Source organism: Haemorhous mexicanus, chromosome 7 (genome assembly GCF_027477595.1).
Source record: "Haemorhous mexicanus isolate bHaeMex1 chromosome 7, bHaeMex1.pri, whole genome shotgun sequence".
Taxonomy (NCBI): domain Eukaryota; kingdom Metazoa; phylum Chordata; class Aves; order Passeriformes; family Fringillidae; genus Haemorhous; species Haemorhous mexicanus.
Genome location: NC_082347.1, coordinates 18059986 through 18066151, shown reverse-complemented (window position 1 = coordinate 18066151; position 6166 = coordinate 18059986).

Sequence of the window (6166 nt, the reverse complement as noted above, 5' to 3'; positions counted from 1 at the left end):
TTGTTTTAAGCTGTTTCTTTTTTATATGTTTTTACAGTAATATTGTAAAGAGCATAGTACACTGGATTCAAATAATATTTGCAGTGAGAAGTTCAACCAGCTCAAGTTTGCATCTCAGGTTCTACCCAGACCAGGTACCAGAGTTTGTTCCTTGGACAACTTAAATTTACACCAGATTTACCTTACTTGGATATCTTGGCTGTTGCTCACAAAAATTGTAAGATACTGGTGAGGACAAGATGAAATACATTGGTATTATGACCTGGGGTGAAGATGCAAGTGGGGCAGTCTCCTGAGACTCCAGCCTTTAAAACTTCAGGAGAGCTGCTGCTGTCCTGGCTGCACAAGAATAAGCATCCAGAATTCCCTCTCACTGACACCAGCACTGCTTGGCGTGCCCTGGAATGGACACAGAGCTAGGGCACAGCTCTGTGTGTCCCAGCATTGCTGCGCCTCAGCTCTCAGATGCTGCTTCAGGGGGATGCAGTTGTCCCAGTTCTCATGTTTTGGAAACATGGCAGAGTGCTGATACCCAGGTGTCTCAGGTTCTGCTGTTTTCCACTGTGTGGTTGTGCTTATCAGCAACAGCGAGGGAGATCAGTGTCAGCTGTCCCCATCTGGGTGATGAAAACCAATGGTGGCGATGGGGGAGGTCTGGAGATCAATGGAGTTGCCAGGAACCAGTTTGGAAACTTTTTTCCCTTCATTATCCCAAAAGGTGGAAGCAAATGCATTGGAGTTAAAAGGAAGTCAGAAAACTTGGAAATATTTATTATGTGTGTTGGGCAATATACACAAGTGTTCCAAATGGCTCATGAATTGAGGATTTCTGAACTTAAGGAGCCCTTGCAGGCCCAAGGTTTCCCTTGTCTTAGTTCAGCTCCCTGCAATACCCACCTGTGTAGGTGTTGCTGTGGCACACACCAGCTCAGCAGCTCTGTGCACGCTGTGTTTGAATGCACACCATGGCTTTTGCTCTGTAATGGAACCAGAACAGAAACAGTGGGATATGCCTTTATTAAAAACAAAGTGAGTTCAGTTACCGAGCGTGTTCAGCTTCTGACTGCCTTTGGGCACAGCCACACTGTGCTACAAGCACGTGTTTGTGAGCAGCAGTGTCGCTGTGACCCAGGGCAGGGATGCCCTTTCCCAGTAACGTGAGTAACTCTTCCTTGGATGTGTTTCCTAACTTCATCCAAGAAAGGGAGCAAGTTAGTTGTGCCTCAAATACAAAAATCTCTTCTTTGGGAGCTACACCTGCTCTTGGCTTTCCCAAGGTGGGCTCTGCCTGCAGAGGAAGAGTAAACCCTACACTGGGGGAGTTTATTTAGCTTGGGGTGCTGCTGGGGCACTGCAAAGAAGAGTGACAGTATCAGGCTTTGGAGTCACAATTTGTGTGCCCAGGGTCGGGGCTTGGGTTACATGGCCAAGTCCTGGGCCTTGTCCTCCTGTTTTGACAGATGCTGTTTACATAACACACTTTTTTTGAGCTGTGGTCCCAGTGATTTCCTGGAGGAGTCACTCTTTTTTAATGTTTTAGTACTAGAGTTGTAAATATAGTAACACTTATTTAAATAGGAGCATGCTCCACTGAGTCATGAAGTAATTTTTGATTCTGTTGCATGCTGTTCACATAAATTGTAACCTGTTCTAAGGAATTTGCAAGCCATAGTTTTCCCTAGAGAGAAGTGTTCTTCATTAAAGGAAGTCAAGATGAGATTAGTTCAGGGTGGACTTTCACTTTAGGCCCTTGCAGGATCAATGTGGGTTGTGCTTTTGAAATTGTTTAAAAATATGTTATTCAATAAGACTAATAGATACTGGTTTAGAGAATCAGCAAATACAGATGGGAAGAACTTAGGGAAATAGTTCTGGGTCTCCTGCATCCAGAAGAAAATACTGGGGTTTTTTAGTTCCATAAAAGCCTTTGGACTCTGAGATGCACACGCCTATGGAAATCAAAACTTATTTGTAAACTGTTCAATAAGAGAATAGCATCAGGAGGGAAAGAGAAGTGGTAGGTGAGCCCTAACCACTTGTATCTGAATGCAGACATTTAAATGGTTTTTGTTCATGCCAAAATATAAACTAGAACAAAATTTTTGCCTTGTCAGATCCATGAATGAAAGGAATAAAGCTTCAAATAACCTTTAAAATAGTGTTTCAGCATAAATTAGTAACTTATTGATGCATCAGTAATGATAAAAGATTTCTGTGTATCAAAAGTAAGCGTAGTTTTCATTTGCCTGGTGTTCTTGGTGACTGTGACTCTCAAATACATCTTAAGGAGATAAAGCCAAATTTTACTCAGCTGTGAAGGAAAATGAGGATAATGAGCTTCAGCTGTGTCTCATTCATGCCCCAAGGATGCTCACCTTTTCCTTGTTAGGCCTGAGGGGCTTCCCTGGCCCAGGTGCTGGCAATAACCCTGGCAGCTGGGCTTAATTAGCCACGGGCAAGGACTGCCTGCCCTCAGTTGGGCCCTGAAGCTGGCGGGGAAAGGTTCTTCTCCTTTTCTGAAAAATGTGTCTCTCTCCTGGCTTTGAGTAAGGTAAGTGTTTTCTTATTTTTTTCTTATTTTGTTATTATTGTTTTTGAGATCGCACTAGGGAAAGGGAGCAACTTCTGCCTTTTTGTTAGGAGACCTTATTTGCTTCTGTAGAGGTTGGCCTAAAGAGTAGGTCTTGTAGCTGGGATCTGCATGGAAGTGCTGTGCAGCAAAAGTATTTCTGACCTGCCGGTACAATGTTAAATAAATCCCTTTTATATTTAAGTCTAAGTGTTTGGAAAGGTTTTGTTAAAACACAGCTTTGTTTTGGTTAGCTTAGTCTCTTCCAGGGTAAGGTAAAGAAATCCCCCTGAACTTGAAGTTTGTGGTGATTTAACTGGTTTATTTGAGCTGCTCTAAATGTGTTTGTTGTGTGGTGAGTTTTCTGGAGCCTTTGCAATTCTTACAGCTTCAAGGTTGCCTTGTAGCTTCAGGGCTTTTATGTAGCACATCACTAAAGTGTTTTGCCCTATGTCCTCTCAGCTTTCTCTATAAATGGTGTAAAAACTCTTTGCTGGTGCAAGTTAACTTAGCAAAGGGCTTTAAATTTTCTTTAATAGGTAGAGTACTTTGCATTTGTACTTGACTTGCAGGTGAAAGAGGACATTAACTCATTCCTCATTCGTTTGTGAGGGTTGTTTGTTTTGGGGTTTCCTTGTGGATTGCTTTGCCATTTGCATATTCGCATGGGAGCATGTGCTCTTTGCCTGTGAGTTCTCAGGCTTTGAGCAGAAGTGTTGCTTTTAAAAATGGCTGTATCTGTGGAGTCAAATGGACTTTAAGCAGAGGCTATGGAACAGCCTTCATGGATGTGCTGTCTGACCTGGCTCCTGCTGAAGGCAGTGGCAAATGTGCCCAGGCAGCAAAGTCACAGCTGTGAAACAACAGGGAAGTTGCTCCTGTGAGGGAAAGGGGGGAAATGAGATTCTCCCAGTGTGATGGATGTGGAGGAGACAGGAGGTGAAGCTGAGCAGAGCTGTGGAAACACGAGCTAGCAGGCACAGCATGGCTTTGGCCCTGAGTGAGCCTCAGCTCTTTGCAGATTTCCTGTAGCCTTGTGCAAGCTTAAGTGGCTTCTTGCTGACTTCATTACAATCCATGGGGAAAATGTTTGTGTTAAAGGGCTAGTCTGAAGCAAAAATAAAACCCTTTGAGATTGCTTGGTGCTCAGGAAGGCTTTGGAGAGCAGCTCTGAGACTTGGCTACTTTGGCCACTCTCAGGTTGTGACTCACAGCTTTTCCTGAGGAGCATCTTGTTCTGGCCTGTAAATGCATCCATGGAACAGATGTTGGGGGGTGGTGGTTGTGTGCTCCTAAAAATCTTGTCAAAGTAATTTTCTTGGCTGCTGGATTATTCTGAAATTCTTTTTGGAATATTTGTGGATACTCAAAATTTTTAAGTTGTAACGTGAAGTAAGGGGTGCATAGAAAAACAAAATGGATTTGTTTGCATCTGTCAACTTATTCATTGCTTGCTTGGATTTTGAAATGTGTCAGAAGTGGTTTGGTTTTTTTCCAAACTGAGATCATCATCAGTGAGCTGTAATGTCCCCAGACAAGAATAATTCACTGTTTCCTTAAATTTTGGAATTGCCTTAAACATCCAAGACTTCACTGAACTCCATCACTTACAACTGTGTTTGCTGACTCCCCCAGTGCTCTGTTGCTGAAGATACATTGTACTTTGTTCTTTGATTTAACAGATATTTGTGGAGGTGTGGAGTGTTGTTAGCAGTATCTTCTTTGAATTGAATGTAAACAATGTTGTGTAAATATTTTAAAGGAAACTTACAGTGTTGACACTGATGGATAGCAGGATGCTGTATTTAATTTAATATGCCCCAGAATCAGAAGAGGCCATAGTGTGCTCATGTGACAGGGATTAAAAAGATGTTAAGTAGTTTTCTCTGTAATGAGATTCTGCTGGAATTCATTTGACTTCTGCCCCCCCAAACAGAATTACATTACTTTTAAGATTGCTGCTTAATCCGAAGCAGCTAGATAAGATTAGACATATTAGAAGTAAATTTCCACTAAATTTCCAGTTTCTTCTCTTCTGTCCTGGATTAGGTGAGGATGTTTGAAGCTGGTGCTTTGGTTTGTGTTCACTTTCAGCTTCTTTTCAATCCTTCCAAATGGTCTCCAGTCCTAGGGCTGAAGTAGGTTTGTAAACAAGACTCCTCTGTGTGGCCACAGACCTGGGGTTTGGCTTTTTTTTTTTGTGTGAGTGTGTTTAGTTTTGGTTTGTTGGGGAGGTTTGGTTTCCTGGTAGGTGCTACTAATAGTTTCAAAGAACTGTGCACTGTTTTTGCCAAACACTGTTTCTGACAGGACTTTTGTGTTTCAGTGCTTTTTATTATTGGCTGTCAGGAGCCTGAGTAGCCCATACAGTGAAGTATGCATCCCAATGGATCAGAAACAGTGTATTTATTGGCTGTTGCATTTCCTGGTGGGTTGAACATCTTCCTCATCACACATCTGAAGGCAGGGCAGAATATGCCTCAGAATGTCCAGCACTCTCTGCCTGACACAGAACTTGATTGCTTCTGATATTTCTTTACAGAAATAAACCAATATCCCTAAGTAACCTTACAGCAATTATCTGCATCCAATTTCTGTGCAGAAGCTGAATGTGCTTTCAGGAAGCCATAAAAACATTGATGTGAAAAATTGCTTATAACATTGGAAACACTAGAAATGCTAAAATTATTTATTGTTGCCATGTTAGGGAGATGGTTATAATTTTTGTTGTACCTCCATGTTACTGCAGAACTATATCCCCAAATGTGGTTTCTCTCTCTTCCAAAGCCAAGGTCCATCTTGGGAAGCAGTGAGGGACAGCAAACCTCTGCACTGTCAGGGAACCTCTGTCAGAGCCCATAGGAATGTGCTGGAACCTCAGAACATTCCCAGTTATCCCTGTCTTGCCAGGGACAAGCATGAAAGAAGCTATTGCTAATATTTGCATGCTTACTGGGCTGGAAACTTCCTTGATAACATGCATTAAAAGTTGCAGATTAATTCTTTCTGCAATTTGATTTTTTAATTTAAATATCTTGCTGTCCACATGGCCCTATTCAATTGCTGCAGAGAGCAAGGGCAAAACTGTTTCCACACACTGCTTGTAGGCTGTTCTGGTTAGCTGGGAAGCTGGGGCTGCCCTCATAAAATTACAGACATTGAAGGCTGAAGAGAGATCTGTAAGCCCATCCTCAGGAGAATTACTGATTTCTCTCCAAAAGATGTATTAGTATCAGTTGGCAGCTAACTGCTCAGCTGAATTTTGCCCTGTGAGTTATTTGCTAAAAGAAAGTTGTTTTTTGGGCATTATTAACTTGATAAATCAAATGGCTGCTAACGTAACTAAGGATACCTTACTGGCATTGAGCTACTGCTTGTCACACTGTGTCGTGCTCTAATGGCAGTGAAGGGCCTGGAAAGCAATTTTATTGTTTACTCTTATGCCTGTGTAAGTAGCTAATTTATCCTAATGACTGGATGGGACATAATTGGAAGTGAGTTTTCAAGGATGCAATATTCATATTAATTATGAGTGTGAACTGGCCATCAGGAAGACTCTTATCTGCTTGATCCTCTTAATGCTGGTAAACATCATTA